This window comes from Centrocercus urophasianus, unplaced genomic scaffold, assembly GCF_019232065.1.
Source record: "Centrocercus urophasianus isolate 14NV4802_14NV808 unplaced genomic scaffold, USGS_Curo_1.0 seq_10, whole genome shotgun sequence".
Taxonomy (NCBI): Eukaryota; Metazoa; Chordata; class Aves; order Galliformes; family Phasianidae; genus Centrocercus; species Centrocercus urophasianus.
In genome coordinates this window covers 79,146,104-79,166,120 of record NW_024884142.1, presented here as the reverse complement: position 1 = coordinate 79,166,120, position 20,017 = coordinate 79,146,104, and the positions used below count along the sequence as shown (strand labels likewise).

General features: G+C 40.5%; 1 long non-coding RNA gene across 34 annotated transcripts in view; it reads right to left on the bottom strand.

Annotated features, from left to right (window-relative positions):
* The window catches only part of LOC122159351, a 369,357-nt gene that overhangs the window by 298,432 nt on the left and 50,908 nt on the right, over nt 1-20,017 (bottom strand). For 30 of the 34 annotated variants that reach the window (XR_006168484.1, XR_006168510.1, XR_006168512.1 and 27 more), the window contains one exon: nt 7,903-8,016. The exons of the other annotated variants lie outside the window; for them this stretch is intronic. This is a non-coding gene — a long non-coding RNA (uncharacterized LOC122159351). The remainder of the gene's footprint in view (nt 1-7,902; nt 8,017-20,017) is intronic. 34 annotated transcript variants of the gene reach the window in all.

The following is a 20,017-nucleotide window of genomic DNA, read 5'->3' as shown; positions in this document are numbered from 1 at the left end:
TCAAGATCTGCCTCACACATCAATACAGACAGACAATATTGTTTTTGTGCAAAGGAAGTACTACCATTTTGTATAAAAAAATAAACACGTCTGCCCTGTAAGCTCCTAGAATTATAAATAGTTTGAGTGACAAATACTTCTGTCACAGTGTTCAGGATACCTTCAAAAGATATCCCTAGCACAGTATGTGATTAACCATAGTGTGGCAGAGTTCATTCTTATAAATATGCTCTGGATAAGCTTGCTGATGTGAACAAAAAATTAGCATGTGTGCATCTAAAGGAAGAAGAGAAGCAGCAGGAAGGTGGATCGTGTCAGTCACCTGCACACTTTTCAAGCTGACTGGTGTAGCTTGACATCCGTGCTTTGACAGTAACAGGAGTGTTAAATTCCTAAATGCTGTGCTACGTTGCTCAACAGGTTTTATCAGTGAAAAATGGAGCAGTCTTGATGAATGAAGTTTCACATAGGAAAATGTTAAAAGAAAAAATTTAGACATTATTTGCATAGATTGCACTAAATTGCTTGTTTCCCACCCCTCCCAAGCACCTCAGTACCTTAAAAACAAATAGTCAGAAGGTTATTAAAATCTAAAAATAAGAATTAAAAAGAATTAAAAAACTGAAATCAATCTCAAACCAAGACAAAGCAAACAGTGTTACAGTCTTTTTTTAGAGCTCCCCCAAGATGTTCATCCATAACTGTCAAACAAATAACTGTACATCTCCCAGCCATCTTCTCCTCTTAAATATCGCTTTAAGGTGTATTTATTTTCTTAACTTAAGAAAGTCAAATGTGTTTCCCTTTTAGAAATAATCTGAATATCCAAGGAAAGTAGTTCTTTGCTAGTTAAGTCATGCTGCAATTTCAAAACTACCTAGCTTGTGAAAGAAACAGTACTGATAGCAATGTCAGCATCACACAAGGTAAAAAATTCTATTTCTAACTCCTTATTAACTCCAGCCTTTCCAGGACAGTGTTTCAACATACGCAGAGCAGAATTTTTGCTAAATTCATAACCGCATTGGGAAACATGTCACTTCAGAGAAGCACAAGCAGAGCTGTGCAAAACGTTAGCATTTAAAATGTTCCTTCAAAAATATTTATTGTAACTCCAACCCAACTGGAAGAAAAGATGAAAAGTTTGCTGCAGCAGCCCGCCTCAGTTGGTAGGGCTCGTACGTGGGATTTTGCCTGGTTTATTTTAAGTCTGAGCAGTGAGCAGCTGGAGCATGTCCCACATGCTAACACTTGGAATTCCCCTGGGAGAAGGTTTGTTTCAAATGCGGTATGGGCTCTCCAGAGCTGGTTCTCTTTCTGCTTTGTTAATTTTACGCTCTCCATCATCACATCAAGCTTTGATGATAACGCACCTATTCTGAGCAATTGAACCTCCTCACCTACTCGATATGAGCTGGCTTTTGATTGGAACACAATCTATTATCAATATCTACTGTCACACACATACGCACCCCAGCCAGATACTGAACAGACACAGCCTTACACAGCAGCTGTGACAACAACTGATGTCACCTCCTTTGCAGAAATTTCCACAAACGTCTTCCAAAGGCCAAGTTAAACAAGATAGAGCTTATCAGTTTCTTTAAAGTTCTCTGGATGAGTCCAGACCATGTGAGCCACGTCCCAGCCACGGGGGTGTGGTATGTCACAGCTCCCGTATCAGCTGGCACATGTCGCAGGAGATATGAGACAGCAGAAAAGTCGCAGTAACAACATCACCCGACTGCTGAAGACCAAGCGAATACGCTGAGTAACTTCAGGTTGCATGTGCTTACTTTTCAAAAACAGGTGGAAGGCTTTGCAGCCCTGGCCTCTGCTGCACATCCCACTTGGCATGGATGGGAGGTAGCACTGCCAGCTGCTGCTCCAGACAACAGCTATGGCTCAGTAGCTACATATTTACACCTTTAAAGGGAGTCACAATTTTGCTTTTCTTCTAGTTTTTTTTCTCTTTTAGATACTCCATGAATAATAATAAAAAAAGAAATGACTTGCAAAAGTATTTTTCCAAAAGCAATTTCTTAAAATTAAAGTCTCTGCCTCTTTTCTTGAACCAGAAAGTGTTTCAGAAGACAGCTCCTTCAGTTTCTTGGAGTGCTTCAGGTTTCCTTCATGTCTTTTTAATAACGATTAAATGATCAGTTGCAAAGAGTTACATTTTAAAGTTTTCACAGAGAATGATTTTATCCAAAATATTAACTGGCCAATGACATATTAACAAAAGCCCACGTTTAAACATTTGCAAAGCATCTTATTAAATGTCTTATCCTTGCTAGGACAAAAAGGTACCTTATTTACAGCAATTTAAAAACAGCCCTAGCATTGAGCACTGCCTTCAGACGGCTTCCAGTTTTACCCCAGGGCTCTCCTAGTTTCCCCACGTGGGCCTGTTAGCACAGAGGACAGCCTTAAAGTCTTACCTTCAGCTCGTTACCATATTTTAGTTAACAGATGTTGGTAATGCACTTTTTTTCCTAGTGAATATACCCGTTCAATTCCTGAATTTATATGCACTTACCCCTCCTGTCACCATTCCACTGGGCTTCATTAATAGTTTCCCACAGTAAACATTCCTGATTTTAAAATGCTGGAAAAATGCTGCGGAACCCAAGGAAAAAAAAAAATCCTCCAAGCAAAGACAGGCAGCTTTCAGACCTCTTTTTATATTTCAGGAGCTGCAAGATTGCCTTCCTCACTGCAGAACAGCCGTTCGCTTTCTGCAGTGCGCTGTACCCACTGGGTACATTGCATCAATATATTTGCCTTTTTTCTTCCCTTCAGGTTGTCATAATGACCTGCTCCTACAGAACTGTACTCTGCATGATGAAGACTTCACCTTACATAGGAACTCCTTGCACCAGCTCTGTACTGTCACTATGACACCTGTGGTTGCCCCTTTAGATTGTGCTATTGGTGGAAGATTAGCAGATCATGGCACACCGCAGCTCAGTGTATAAATTCTGGCTCTAAGTTAACAGTAAAAGGTTTTGTATATAGATACACAAAAATCTGATAGCAAAGATAGTCCAGAAAAGCTGAAATATATCCTCACCCTTAGTTCCTGAAGTCCTTCCCCTAGCCTGGCTAATATGCGTAGACCAACTTTTTTTTTTTTTTTTTTTTTTAATCAAATTTTCCTGCAGCTCTGCCAGACAGCTCTGATCTGACTGTGATTTCACACCTGTTAAGAATAATCACTGGTCTAGCCAGCTCTTACTGGGAGAAAAGAGCAGGATTACATTTACCCATTTCCTCTTCCAACATCAGTAGTGTCTGTAGATAGAAAATACACATTCAAGGGCATAGGCAGCCTATACTATTTCAACTACAGCATGCCTAGCACAAAATTGTGATTGGAACCTAAATGCTAATGTCACCTTAAAGGATAATATTTTTCCAGGTGCTGCAAAGAGTTTTAGGAGATAGTTTCAGAGATGAGTGCATAGGAGCAGCCAATGCACAGCTGCTCGAAACATTGACATGCAGCAATTACGCATGTAGTGAAAAAAAGACCTCCTTCAAGAGAGCTGCTGAGGACAGCTGCAGACCAGCTCTGCTCAGCATTCATTAGCTTTTTTTTTTTCCATCTTCTTTAATCCAGCCCTGGCCAAAACTTTAGATGGTGATTAGACCAAAGATTTGTGTATTGTTACACCCTCTCCAACTCCGGCTGTAACTTCTTATCTGTGAGAGCCCCAGAATTCACAGTCCAGGATAGAAGTCTTCCTATCTCTGATATTTCTTTGGCACACTGGGTACAACCACTTCTCCCACCATCACCTATTTCTGAACTGCCTTTGGGCAAAGCACCATAATCCTCACTGGAATAGAATAAACAGAAGCATGGACTGCCAGACACCTAAAAGCACTTGTGAACCCTGGGCTATGGCAGACAAAAAGCCTTTCAATATTCCTCCCAGCAAGTCTTCCACAGATGCATAATGACTTCTGTGCCCAAGCTCACTTACCCTTACACTCCAGTGATGTTCTAAATGGTTCTGTTATGTACATGACATACTTATTTGTAAGTAACCCTTCCCTTACAGATGGTGAGATGCCAGCTATGAATCAACAGAATTCATAAAGCTTTGCCAAAGGTTCTCGTAGCCCTGAGTTGCGCACACGGGTGCTTTAAATACTCAAAAGCGTTCTGCTTTCTTCACACCTGAAATATGGCTCCTGTAGCCCTACACCTACAGAATCCACAAGCCATTACATGATAGCCCACGCAAAGTGAATTTGAAATGCAGACACATGACCTCAGACTCGGCTCATAAAGGGCGATCTGTACTGCAATGTTTGAGACTTACAAGTGCAAACACAGCAGAGGCACTACAGGGCTTATGTGAGAAAATAATTATTCCATGTAGAAAGGAAGTTGGCTCACTTTGAGCAGAGGTGTTAATAGACTAACCTTTTTCCCCACACCAGCCTGCTTACCTGAAAATATGAAAACATCTCCTGATGTGGTGTTGCATTTATTTGAGATGGGTATCATATCCTACACATGTTAAACATCTTGCTGCATTTCAGACTAAGATGGTAGTTAATCTGAATGTCAGTTATAAGATTTATTTTAAAATAAACGTTAGACAACAGCACTGCAATTTTAGTAATTTGGGGGCATAGTGGCACGTAGATCTCACTATACAAATATAGCTGAACTTAAAAAAAAATTAATAATAAAGAAACATCAGAACAAATATCTTCCCCCTTCCACCGGGTTCAGGATAATTAACAAGAGCTGGATTCCAAATGACAGCAACAAGACAGGTTCTTGGCAAACAGCAGATTGCTTCACCCCAGAGATCCACCAAAACAAGGTTAAAACCAGCAGTAACTGGAGCAAGGCAAAAGGTGGAGGGATCACAAAGATCTAAGGAAGAAGAGGTATTTAGTTCACTCTCAAAGGCAGCATATCTTTGTTCTCTAAACAAGCTTTGCTTTAGCCCCACTGTCTCCATTATGTGTCAGCTGCAATCAATGGTAATTCCTTTGCATTGGCAAAAGTGAGAGCAATTGTGTAGGCATAGCATTAGCAATTTAAGCACTGAGCCATCCAACTGATGTGGCTGCACCTGAGTAACGCTTCCCCCAGACTCATCTTCCTCTATGCAGTAAATTAGTTTCCTCTGCCAACATGCATGAAGTAGGCCCCTAACCCTATATGAAGTTCTCAAATTAGCCCTGCTGAGAGATCCAAGCACTTGTGCAGCCATGCCTGCAGGCTGGGTAGGATCCCAGTGATGCTGAGGGCATGGGACAACCTCTTCTCTTGGCTTCTTTCCAGCCAGAACTGCAACAGGCTCCAGCCAGAACACACATCAGTAACATCCTCTATAGCAATAAAAGCATTAGCGTCAGCAGCAGAGCTCTGCTGCTGCAAAGTGGGCAGCAGTGATTTGGGGCACTTGTTCTTCCAGCAAATTCCTCTTACCTCAAGGGGATGAAGGACTAGCATGGACAGGCAAGAAATAATTGTCTGCACCTCCTTCCTTGCAGTTCAAATATATAACCACTCCTGCCTAGTGCTGATGTACTTCTGGATAAACTTTGGGAAAGGACAAGGATAATATGTGTTGTCTCAAGTTGAACATACCCACACATTTTAAGTTCACAAAAGACGCAGTGACTAATGTCATACACTTGTCTCCCAAAGTAGGAAAGTAGAAATAAGCTGCTGGCCCATTCAGTGGAAGTTGGAAGATACTGCCAGTCAGCTGCTAATCTGTGAAGGAAGGGTTCCCAGGCCACCCAGACCTCAGAGGAAGTCCTTCTTCAGCGCTTTTTTCAAGGCTATATCCCTCTGTGCTAGCAACATTGCAATGCGAGCTCTGGAAGAGGAAAGGAGGGGGGCCTTGCATTACATATCCTTAAGTAACTCTTCAATCTGTTGCAATTAATTGGTCCACCTCTTTTGCTCCTCCTCAAACTGAAACTATCTGCCCTAAAGAAAGTTCGCTTTTGCACTTTTTGTGGATATGGGTGTGTGTACATGGGTGTGTTTGGTTTTTTATTATTGGTTTTATACACACTAAAATAAGCAAGTTGCAAGTCTGCCTGCTTTATGGAAATATACAACATAAAGAAATAATTTCTCATCAACAGCCCAAGGCAGATCATTCAAGCTATTTGCAAAGATGTTAGTGTGCTAATATACAGTATGCATGGGCACCTTTTACATGTATCACACACACCTACGTGCCTGGAAACAAATCAATAACTCTCTACACGAAAGCTTGCGTATCTGCTCTTATTAGACATGGGATTGTGCCCTGGGGAGAGCCACAGGCATTCCATTACTGAGGATCAGTGCCTGAGCAGAATGCAAAGGCTGCTAAAAATAAGCAACATTTGCTCATTGGTATAAATAACAAAAGTGAGAGAGAAAGAAAAACAGAAAGAGAACAAGACGAAAATGAAAACTGGCCCCAGACCAGGGCTCACAGAATGACTAGTCACCTCCTCACTGCCAATTCTGTCACCATCTCCAGTATGGGCAAGGTACTTTTACAGCACCAAGTGCCCTCAGCTTCTCTACGGAGAGGACCATTACTTGCAGATTTGCCTAGGCCTCAGCACAGAAGGAAGCTCCCCTCAGCACATGCGTCTGCTCCTATGAGTTTCATGGCTTGCAAGCACTGAAACAAGGATGCAGCACTGCACAAACCAGCACACACCACCAGTGCAATCCATGTTAGTTTCTGAAGCAGCAATACAGTTTATTTCTGTTCTGTTTATAAAGTGAATTCTGGGGGAGAAAGAAAGGGGCACCATTTTCATTAATCTAACATTAAAAACGTTATCCTCTCTTTATTAAAGAAAAAATCATTTCTGGATTCCCCTTTTCTACCAGACTTCCCAGCAAACAGTTCCTAGAGCACGCTTGGCTTCCTGTTCTCAAGTACTAAAGCTGAGAAGTGCTTATCTATATTTGGAGAAAAATCAGCAGACCAAGCTAATTAAAAACTCACATTTGCCCTGTATTCCTAAAAGTACTGCGCATCTCTGTGGCTCCAAACATCCCAGGGTGGGCTGCCTTTTTATACAGCTGCAAAGTTTGAAAACTGAATATGCTTATGGTTATTTTTCACCTTAAGCTCTTATTAGTAAGAAAAAGAATAATTAGGAACCAGCTCCCAAGTGGAACTCTCAACCTTACCTCTGTTTCCACTTCATGCACTGTATTGTAATAAAGCACACCAACATTCTATTAGCCCAACAATTAAACAAATTGTGGTATTAACAACTCCCACTCACTGCCTTAAGCAGGGTTAGCTGGGAGAGCTGAAGCAGCTGTCTCTGTCCTGTGCCTCTGCCAGAGGTCACCATCCTGCAGTGGGATCAGCTGATCCCGCTGGATAAACTCCCAAGCAAGTGCAGTCTGCAGGCTGCAGCATTAACATAAACCACCTCCAATTTCAGTTTACTCTGGCAGTAACCTCCTAGAAAAATAAAAGGGAGGAAACCTAAGATTGGTAACTGTTTCATCTCTTAGTATCAGATAAATCCACCTCTGATTACATTTCAAAGCCCTAAAAAATGAAACAGTTGAGAAGTTTATAATAATGTTCTGGCTTGCCATGAATTAACATGAATTCTCATAATGAAAAAGGTCACCAGCATAACCATTGAAACGCAGAGCTAAAAGAAGGGCTAAAAAAGGTCCTCTAAAGTTTATCCAGGTATGCGCAGACTTCAAACATTCTCAAAAATAGCTACAGCTGCTAGCTCTATGAAATTAAGCCTTTCCAGAACTGGAGCTAGGATAAATTTCAGTACCTCTCTCTGTATGGCCCAATAATGCTGGGAAGTCCACATTATTGTAGCTACAGTATGAATTCTTGATGCAGTAAAAAGATGAGAGGACAAGGATCCTACCTCAAGACGGCTGTTTTTCATGCTGAAGTAAGAGATGGCCAGCTCAAAAAGGGTGGTCTCTTTAGCTCCCAAAGTAGAGATACCAACACTTACAATAGGGTTGCATACACATAACTATGGAAGAAAACAGCAGGTGGTTACAGTTGAGTTTCTAATGCATGCATTTCACACATTGTCAAATACACAATAAAGAAAGATGTCAGCTTCAAGTAATGGTATGAATGAGGAGAGTACAAAACTGTGGCTATATCTTGACTAAAGGCAAATGGTAAAGAAGGAGTGCCACTGCCTCCATGGTGTGGGATATGGGTGCAACAAGGTAAGAAATAAGGACAAGATTTGTTATACTTAGTCTCAAGTGTGATGCTGAGGAGGCTGGGAGGTGGGGGAGGTTTTACAAAAGGAGGATGATCTGCAATATCTGAAAGAGTTTTTCTTCATAGAGTTGAACCCCACACACATAGTGGCAACACCACAAAGCCCTGGTAGAGGTGCCTCACACTGAGACAGAGGAGAGGAATCCTCTGTTGTGGTTTCCACCACACTTGCCCTGTCCTCTTACACACAGCTTACGCTGACATCTCTCCAATGAGCCCAGAGAAACCAAACACTGACACAGTCACTTCCTGTGGTCCTCACACTCCCCATCCAGCCAATATGGGTGAGTTCTTTAGCAGAGTAGGACCAGTACACGATGCACAGACCTGACCATGCTACAGTTTCAAGACTGTCCCTCCCAAATGACCCAGAAGTACAGCAAGCTCAGGAGAGGAGCAGCAGCTTGATGCCGTTGACTGCAGCCCCAGTGGACCAGCAGGCCCCTCAGTGCATGCCTAAACATGGATGCAGAAATGCAAAGAGAGCATTGGTCTCATTTTTCCCTCTTCAATATTTAAAGCAAGTCAGTGTGCACAGTGTTGATGTGAGTTTTCTTTTTCTGCTCTTGAAAAGCAGTCCAGGGAGAGGGCGTTCACTGGTTTCTTACCTTACAATGTTTTTACCACAAAATGCAGAGGGTGACCAAAGACCAAACACAATGACATCATGACAACCAGTAAGAAAGTAAAGAAATAACAAGAGAAGGATTTTCCTTCAGCTTGCCTAGCATTAAAAGTTGTTAAATCAAATGAAGGGGGAAAAAAAAAAAAAAACATCTTGACAGTTGTATACATCTAAGAATTAAGGAAGATCTGAAAACACATTTTAAAATGCAGGTTGCCAAATCTGACTTCCTGAGTTGTTGAGCCAATGAAATTCACTCCATTTATACTTTCGTGTATGGCTCTCGCTTGCAGTAGTATTTTTATTAAATATTTCAGCCAACAAAAGGAAATAGCAAAGCCAGAAGGGAGACAAGACGTTCTTTTTCAGGGACATTGGAAACTGATTCAGCAAAGTGGGACAAGGAAAATGCTAGGAAATACAAATCCACCCTACAGTTTAACTTAAGCCAGAAAGTACCAGTCTACACATAGTTTATATAACTATTTGATATTTCAGATTTGGTTTAGAAATCGATATGCAGAAAACTGAACAATCAAAATGTGGATAAATAGGCCATTTAGGACTTGAGAAAAAGCTATGTTAATAATATAATACAGAGAGAAAAAAAAATGTATTTACCAAGGGTCATTCACACCTCTTTCTAGTAGGGAAGACCTGCTTTGAGAAATGCAGGAGCCCATTTTCTGTTTGTCCACTAAAGGAGCAGGTTAAAGAGAGGTGCCTAGCAGAGAGCAGGGCTCGAAGGGACTGGAGCCTAAGAGCGGCTTGTCACCTTCCTTCAGATGATGCTGATGACAGTGGCATTAGCTGCACTACAATGCAGAAAAAAAGCAGGAGCTCTCACTAGCAGCTGGATCTACAGAGGCAGTAAGCAAGAATGTAATAATGCATCTTTGTAGTGTTCAGAGAGGAGAAAATAGCTAACCTAGAAGAAAACAAGAAAAAAAAAAAAAAAGATCTATACAAGAAGCAAGAATGGGAAGGGACACATCAGTGTGGTGCAGGGACTGCCTGCTCCAGCGCAGTGGAAAAGGTTCCCACTACTACAGCACTGCCGTGTTCTTGCAGCACAGCTGTTCAGGGCCGTGCCTCCCCCAGGGGAACAATGCAAGCAGTTATGGGTACATTAGGGAGGTTTCATCATGGACTATTCTGTTAGGCTCTGTGATGATCCACAGCCACATCTTACACCAGGTTTCTCTCACACAGCAAATTTCAAGATTACAGGAAGTAAAACTTTTGAAGGGAAAGTGCAGGCATTGAGATGGATTGTTTGCAGCCATCAGATTCGTGCCCTATTTTATGCCTGCAAATGCAATGTATACAAAAGGCGATTTGGCAATGGTGTGAAGAGGCTCTCTCTCTGAAATTCCAACCTTTCTCTCAGTTTCAGGCCATGCCATGCCTCCTATTTTACTTTCAAGCAGCTAACTGGCAGAGAAAACCATGATGTAAGCTAGTAACTACACAAAATTAGCCCTAGCCAACTGTGAATTCATTTGTTCTATTTGCAGTCTCTCCTTTGCTGAAACAAAAGTTGCTAAAGTCAGCATATTTCATCACGTTTAAAATTGTAACAACAGCAAAAGCACAAAGAAAAATATTGCTAATGCAAATGATGAACAAAACTCCAGCCTAGGTATGATTGCGGCAGCAGAGAAATTTAGTATGTCTGACCTGCTTCACTGCCACCTTTCATTTTCTAGCTTCTGTTCAGCCTCTTCACCAAAATTAAAAACAAAAAGTAAAAATCGTAGTCTCTTTCTGTAGATAATAAAAGAAAATACTAACCATGCTCATTTGTAGAATAAGACTTTTTGCAAGCTGTAAGTATCTCTACACAATTAATATCAAAATGAACAGCACTTGCTAAATAAATCTGCACTAATCTAATCTAACAGCACCTAAACACACTGTGTTTCCTATTGTTATACCCCTAGGAAAGATTTTCCTAGCCCTCCCCCTGCCCCCTTAACTTCCTGTACTTCCTGCATCTCAAAGGCACGCAAATGCATGCTTAACAGTTTCCCCCCTTCTTTGACACACACTTTTTTTTTTTCTTCTTTTTTTAAACAGGCTAGAAACAAACACACATGTATTTATTTACACTGTGATAGTCTCCAAAGGCACCATTCAGCCCTGTGGTTAAAGCAAACAACCAATGAGAAACGTAAGTCCAGAGTTCAAGCGGCAGCGATCAATGCGCTGAGTTCATATGCCGGCAAACGCCAGCATGTGGGTACCCACAAAACAGAGCACTGCAAGGTATAATTGCTTCCTCCATTAAATTGCATGGTATTTGATGTATGGAAATGTATTTCCTCTTGCATAGGATTTCTACCCCTTACATTGTCACAAAAACTGGTTTCTGTTACCTTGGTCACTGCACATGAGTTATCACGATGACTAGGCACAACCCTTACATCCACTCTGTCAAATTACATGGGCAGGTCAAATATTATTATAACAAAGACGGAAAATTCACAGCCAAATGTGAGTATGGTTTCTTGACTTGGATAAGATTTAATTAAAAAAAAAAAAAAAATGCATCATTTTCAAAGAAAAAGGCAAACATTTTCAAACAAAAGGACCGCTTAATCTGTATTTGTACATTCTAATTAAAGCCCAATCCTTTGTTAGGAATCTATACACTGTTTAAATCATAGCCTTGGTAATGTAGCCTTGAAGCGTTCTGCTAGCTAGCTTCCAGCAGCAGAGCACAACCCATAGTTCCACCAGGACTTGCCCACCACAGCAAGCTATGAGGCTGTTGGCTGAGACATACCTGGGTCCCCTTGCAAAAGAATCCCTCTGTGAAAGCACAGAAAAGAGTTCATTGTTTGCCAATCATGCCAGCACTGGCTCCAACAAATCTTATTGCAATAATCAGCATACTCTGCCTACTTCGCTGATGAAGTGGATCCCTACACTGGTCTGAATAATAACTATTGAGTTGCTTTTTCTTCTTGCTTGTCTGATACCGTTTTAAAAATGCATCTCTACTGGATAAAAAAAAAAAGTCAAGCAGTGAGGCTGGCTCCAGCACAAGCAAGAGAACTGCCCCTCCTCAACTCTACACCATCATGCTTGGTTGTAAAAGGCAATGGTCGAGACAGCTACTGCTGTCTATTGAGGATTAGTTTTTCCATGTGGTCTACCTAGTGGGAGTCTTTTAAGAGAACAAATCCAAGTTTCAGGTGAGGATACCAAACTGGTATTAGGCATAGGTCACTGAGGTGCTCCCTTCACACTCAGAAGAAGTGTGCCTTTCAAAGCCTTTGCTTTGAAACATAGAAAATGATTCCAGAAGGTAGAAATCTTATAGATGAAAATAGATTGCCCTTGAATTTTGAGGCCAGGAGATGTCTACCAGATGAATAGGAAAGACCTCTCCCCTCCCGTAATCAATCAGAACAGGCATTCCAAGAAAAGAACCTCCAAATGTGTTCTCCTAGACATGGTACAAATATCCAAGCATGTTCAGGCTAAACCATTACCATACAGCTGGTAGAACCACCCGGCTCTTGCAAACAATTTGCTATGTGGCCTTAAACAAATCACTTACGTGTGATCAGCACTAGAGGAAAAAAGGTTTTCTGCTCCTTTTCTTTTCACATATAAAGGCATTATATGAAAAGATGCTGAACTATTGGCTTTTAGCCAGGAGAAAGGGGGGGGGTGTGGAGAGTTTACATACTTCCATTTATAGGGAATCATCATCTTCCTAGTTTTGAAAAGAGGTTTTTAAATGAAATCACTAAAAGGTCACTGCAATAAGAAAGTGAAATTTTCAGATGTATCTACTAACAGGTATGAGGGCATTACAGCAAAATAACAAAAATACATAAGAAAACATTTCGAAAAAAAAAAGCTTTCATTACATAAAATAAGGCATATTCATAGCTCAGAAAAAAAGAACAACAACCATCTAAGGGCTAGACACAAAACATAAAGCTCCTCTCCATCCTTTGAAGGTCACCCTTATTCTTGGCAAGGTTCTCCCTCTATAGAAGGCACAAAAAAAAAAAAACAAAAAACCACATCACATACATCTGCTGATTTCCTCTACAGAATTAATTCTTCCTTAAGATTTTTTCAATTTTCCTCCCACCTATCAAATAGCTATTGACACTTTCAGAGTGAGATCATTACCTTGTCTAAGTAAAAGATGACTGTCTATCAGCTCACCCCACAATTCCTAAAAGCAAACTAGCATCAAGCATGGATCAAAAAACAAACAAAGCAAGGTGAAGCACAAGGTACAGCTGGATGATAAAGTGAAACTGGATTTTGTGAGACCCCTTTCCACCACACCTCAGGGCTGCGCCCCCAAGTACTGAGCTCATGCCTTACAAATCCTTGCACAAAGCACAGTTGGCAAGTAATTTGGAGTCAACCATTTCACACTCACAAGGCAGGGATTCAAAGCCAAATCCCCAGCCCCCTCCTACTTTCCAACACTGAAACAATTTAAAGCAGATCTAACACCTATGTAGTACTGATTTGGTTATCTTCAAAATCCCCATTGTTGTGTTTAAAGAGCATATCCTCCTAGAATAGCCTTCATTTGATAAACAACTCCTTCTGCATGTCAGCCAAACAACAGTTTTGGTCTTTATCACAAGAGGACCAGCAGCAGAAACAGTGTTTGGTGAAGCGGGGGAGGTGGGGGTTTCAGCTGAAAATAGAGTTCATTGTCAGCTGGACTTGGGGCTCAGGTTTTTAAATAGGTTTTGGAATGTGGATATGAAATAGTTAAAAAGAACCTCACCTCCAGCCCTTAAAGAAGAAACGCCTATTCATGCTTTTAAGAGCATAAGAGTATCACAGGTACTGGGGCTGTTTGTGTGTTGTACACAAAAGTTACTTGTACGGGAAGGTCAAAATATACAGGCACCAGAGTACCAACTCCTTAGAAAATGAAAATTTTCTTAAAAAGAAATAGAGAATTCCAAGAAAAGTGTTTTTAAAAAACTTTTTCAAAAAAAGATGCATTTAACCTTCATCTTAGAAAAAAAACATTACACAGTGTTAAAAAGTTGTCCAGGTTAGAGATTTCTGTACCTTTTACACAGTCCACAGGAAATGAGTGGAAGTGCTACGATTAGTATTTCTCACATTCCAGATGTGCACTTGGTGGAACGTTACCATTTCTGAAGCATTTACTTCTTGAAAAATATTAATTCTTTTTAAAATATATATATTTTTGACATGATTCTATAATGATAATGCATAGTACGATTGTGTATTTTACCTCAGAAACTCCCTCAGCATGGCTGAAAACGGTTTTACTTCTTCAGACCAGTGGGTATGAGTGTGATACACACACCCAGAAAACTGTCACAAGGTGATGTTATTTTGTGCAATCCTCGAAAGCAAGCGACCCCAAGAAAGTTATCTATATTTCTCAGAAGCAGACATACAGACAAAAGGCTGACACGTGGGACTTCAAAAGTGACCTAAACAATGTGAACATCTCCAGCTATCGGCTGCCAGGCCTAACTGCCAGCACCCCCACCGTGGGGGCGATGCCGGCTCACACGAGCAGACTAACCATGGATAAAACGCCTGAGTTTGAAAAACACAAGCAGTTGGTGCTGCCTGGTTTCTAATTTTTCCACAGATAGAGCATCTGGGCAGTGTTAACTGTCGCATTCTGTAAACACTGGCTGGATCGTACGCCAGTGACAAAGTGGCAGTGGAAGGCTGTTTTCCTCTGTTTTGGTGGTAATCAGATGGAGCAGCCAAATGTTGTGCCTGTGGAAGCAAGCTCTGGAAGTAGTTAAAAAAGTGTTCACAGCACACAGTCTGCAACAGATAAGGAGACAAGATGCTCTTCAAAAGTCAGAAGCATCCACACAAGCAACAGCAAGAGCCGCAGATACCTCAAATGCAACTTCAGCCAGGAAACAAGGCTGCCTTTCAGGAAGATTTCCAGTGTTGGAGGCTAGTGACACAGGGCAAAGTCTCGATCCGTGAACATCAGCAGCAAAGCTTCCCACTGGTCAGAAGTGATGGTATCTCCACAAATATCCTACACATTGTGCCATCAAATGTTTAGGTCTTGCCATTACTATTTATGTAAATCAAGGAGACTATTCACACAGTTAAATTCTCAAATGAGATGGGAAATACTTTGATGTAATTGTTAGACCAGATAATAGTCTCCTTCTGAAATTAGCTACCTGTAAATAAAGCATAGAGTTGTTTCCTATATAAAGAAATAAACACTTTCCATCTTTTAAAGTTAGCTTGACCTGAAAGGAGCTTGGAGCAAAAAGGAGCAAAACAATGGATTTATTTTAAGGAAAAATAGTGACTTTATCTAGTAAAGGAATTATTTAAATTTAAAGACTTGGAGCAACATTTCCAGAAAAAAACAAGCAGTTCACACCTTCATTCCACCATGCCACAGACAGATAAACGTCACATATGTAGTAAGTATATACAGATATGTCCCTGAGAAAAATTGTTAAGGAATTAAAAAATGAAAAACAGCCACAAACTAAAGGGAAGGAACTGAGGCCAACTATGGACCTACGGCTCTGAGAGCATGCTTTCAATATTCACAATGCAAGCTCAGGATCAACAAGATAGCTGTGAAGGCTATACAGTAACACAGAACAACTCCTTTAAGGAAATCAAATCATACTTCATAAGTTTGGAGGCCAACAGACAGCAGAGAGAGGTTACAGCAAAAACAGAGACCCCTTTTCTAAATGCAGCTTCTACAACATACATGTCTTTCTCCTGCTTTATTTTTCTATTTCACTAACTGTCAAACGTTTATGAAAAGAAAGCAGAGATGAGATTGCATCTGGCTTATCTGTGGCGCCATTTGTTACTATAGGGAGACTACTTGGAAAAGGTGATGAGTGGTAAGTTGGTGAATGATATTAATAGAGAAACAATAGACAAATTTCTCTCAGTGCTATGGTTAACTCTTCAGAGCTCGCCTCTTGATCTTTCCCTTTTCTTTGTGAGTCCTAAGCAGAGGATAGTGATTAATGACATCTCCCTGAACAAGCAGCTAATTGTTTTCCCTCCAGAACATTAGCATTTTTCTCCATTTCATTTCCATAAGTACTGTGTAGTTATTTCTTCCCAATTCAGGTCCTTGGATACAACAGATCAGTCTCTCAGACTTCAATGAAAAGGATGATTCGTGCCTTCAGCACAAGTCAAACAACGTCTAATGATGCTTTTTTTTTTTTCTCCCTGAAAGTATAGGTGGAGAATGCAGAAATTTAAGGGAAAGATTCCACCACTGATACCACCAAGAAGAAAGCTGAAACATGCAAACCACTAAGTACTTATTGTAAAGATATCTCTGTTGAATGAAAAGAGCATCCTTTCAAGAGCCTTAATAAACTAAAAAAAAAAAGACAAAAATGATTTGCAGTTTCCCAAAGAACACATTTCAATATTCATTCATCTTCAATATTACTTTATTCTTTATTATTATTATTATTCAATATTTATTACTTTCAAAAGTTTCAGTCACAATAGGTCTTGCAACTTGCCAGTGAAAAAGATATTGAACAAGGATGTCAGCTGATAATTGATGTTCATGCCAACCATCCCCAGACTTACGCAGTTGCTTAAGTTTACAGCAAGGACTTCCTTCATTTTCAGCTCTTTTTAAGACTTTGACAAAGTACTGAAATCCTGTGAGACCATTTTAGAGCACTTTACAGTGACATATGACACTTCATGCTTTCAAACAGGACCAGATCCACCTTCGATGATGTCTTTTGATAGAAAGCAGTTGTGTCACAAATTGTTGCTTTTTCCTTGATGAGTACTAGATCTTGGTTCCACATTTTGTTTTATTACATGCAAGATTACAAGCGTGCTCATATTTCAATTCAGACTAAAAACAGACCAAAACAAAAAACAAAAACCATCCTCACCCATATAAAAAAAAGCACCAGTCATCCTTTGAAATCAATTTCCTGCATTCAGATCACTCTAGTTTGACACCTATTTTTTTTTCTTTCTCATTTTTTCGTTTCTGAACAGGATGTAGAAACTCAGATACATTCCATTAAGTAGATTTCTGTAGTAGCCTGCACCACCAATTAACTCCATCCCACTCACTTTTAGTGGAAGAAGTACTTGTTCTCTTCTTCACCGAAAAGCCCTTTCCAAGTAGCAGAAGAATCCAAGAACAAAACCAGTTTTGAGCAACAGTGTCATTCTGCAACTTTCAGAACATCAGGATCGAAAGGTAATATAGAACAGACAGCACTGAGGGCAGTGACATGAAACTTTTCACCCCCTGCTCTTTGGGTTTTTCCTCCATTTCCAGTGTTAGAGGCATAAAAAGGAGATAAGAAGTCACTCCAGTAACTTTAGAGACAACTTGTGATACACACACCTATGGAACTTGTTCAATTAGCATCTGCCTTCCTACTGCCCTCAGTTCCTCTGAAACAGAAATCACATGCACAACTTTCCTTGTCAATGCCTCAGACCAGATTATTGCTCCTTATGGGCTTTTAAGGTGAGATGCATAAATAATAGTTCACTGATACTGCCTAATTACTCCCTTTGTTGTCAATCACATTCCGGAGACATTTGCATTTTATCTTCACCATAGTAAACATATGCAACTGAGGGCGCTTAGTTTCATGTCTGTTCAAAATTAAGAGAACAGAATTTTGAGATGTTCTGCTTGATATTCTCAAAACCTGCTCTTGGCACTGCCGTTCAGTTCAAAACAAAATATTTGAAGAGCATACACAGAGTATAAAATCTTGCCCTCTAAAGTTATGTCCAAGGACTTTTCTTTCTTTCGTTTTTTAAGACATCTTAATTCTAATTTAATGCCTAATATTAAATTAATTGATTATTCCCTTGCACATAATACTGATTATTTTATATCAAAGTTTAATACATATTCTGGAATTTACGTTTTGAAACAAGTCACTTGTAATTTATTAAATAATGCCTTTCCTTTAAAGAGAGGTGACCTCCCTAAAGGAAAGATGTGTCACAAGTCATAGTCAATTACATTTTAGTGTAACAGAAACACAGTCTACAAACAGTGATAAGCCAGCAACAGAAAAACTGGAGTAGAAAAGCTTCATAACCAGTCCCAAATGTCTAAGACACAAAAAAGCCTTTAAAACAACAGTTCCACACACTTGAAGCAGGAACTCACTCTCATGCCTTATTATCTTTCTTGGAGTTAGTCTTGCAAGCAGAGTTAGAGGGCTAAAATCCCAAACGTTTAATCAAAAAGCCACCTCAGGCTTGGAATAAATTTCACTGTGGTATACAGCTGTGAGGGAAGGAAAAAAATCTGAACTGCCACTCTTCAGACCTACTGTCGTCAGAAGGAACAGAGGGTTCTGAACACCTCGCAAGCCTGAGCCCCGCAGTTTAATATAATTACAATAGTAGCTTTACTCAGAAAACACACACAAAAAAAAAACCAACAACAATAACTGAATGTCTTCCTCATGTTTCCCTAGTGCATAAGTTCCCTGTTGCATGTTCTCTCCATTGCTTTGTCTAGGCCTCTAAAGCCATAGAAAGGCTGTTGCACCATTTCTCGGGGCATTTGTTCCCAAGTTTCAATGGGAAAGCAAATAAAAGGCAGAGAACTGGGGACTCAAACAGCAAAGGGCAATTCTTCCTCTTGTGAAACATCACAGCTTGAAATTATAATCAAATTGTCACACAAAAAGAAAAAAAAAGCAAACCTATAAATCACAGTACATGCAAAAATGCTTGATATTCTTAATGAACTTCTGATATCCCAATGAATTCATGAGGCAGTTTTAAGTCACTAAGACACTATGACACTTTGCCCACAGAACCAAGGAGGCTGTATGAACAATGTGGGAAAGAAGGATCAAGCATTAAGCCCGTCAATTTACAGGTGTGAGCTTGGTGCCTTCAGCGTTGTCAGCATCTCCTGCTAAACACACTGGGGTCTTGTCTTCACTGCCACAGCCTTGCTACTTTCTTGCAACCTTGGCTAACACCTGAGTGACTTCTGATTCTAGAAGTAAAAGAATGTAACATTCTCAACCTGCTGGAACTAGCTAACATACCAGATGCTCAAATCATTCTTTTGCACCAAGAGATTCTTCTATTTGTCCTGGCAACAACATGAGACTACAAAACCATCTGCTTTTCTTTCATGAGCATAAGTCTTCCCATAAGTCATCAAATCTGCTATTTCCCCAACCGATCCTAACATCTGGCATTTCCGGGCCTGATCAAATAGTGCAAACTGTCATTTACTGAACCCTGAAACAGAAAGACTAGCAGCGTTTATGCAATGTAGTGCCAATGGTCATTATTACTTAAAGAGCCTTTCATTTGTTCCGAGCACTGTTGGCATGCAGCGCGACCGTGCTGTGCAACATGCTGGAGGGCAGCAGCTAACTGCGCTGCTGGGGAAAAAGGAGAATGTAGTGGCCCAGTACAAAACTCCAGCTCATCCAGAGAACGCTATATGCTCACGAGTGCTTGCACAGAGCAGACAGACCTTGTCTGCTTTGGTGTTTCAAAGGGCTCGTCAGAAAGCTCGCAAGTAGCAGCAGCGTCTTCCCTACAACACACTTTAAAAGTCTTTCAACGTAAGCTGCCCTTGAGAGCTCAACATTGTGCTTTGCTTTCTCATTCATCCTTCCCGCTTTTATCAAGCAAGGATGACTAATGCGCTACTGTAATGCACTTTTCACAAGGGGAAAAAAAAAACCTGGCCAACTGAGGCTTCTTCCACCTCAGTGCCATGGGTGTTTAACATCAAAAAAGAGCCCTCCGCCGGGCAATGGGCGAGTCATTACACCGCACTTTAAAGCAACAGGCATCATACATAAACCATGCTCTCATGCAAATTTGACCTACATAATGTTGAAACCTTCTAACGATTTCACAAGTAATTCCAGCAGTAAAACTGGTGTTGCTTTAGTACCACGGGAAGTACCGCACTGGCCTCAAAGAGCTTCTCGTGGCATGTTTCAGCACTCTTGCTGCCCTTCCAGTTTCCTGCAGTTCGGCCAGCATATCTAAATCAGACGTCAGCCTCCTGGGAAGTAATGCAGCAATGCTTCAAGTCACCAAAATTATAACAAAAAAAAATCTAGACTAG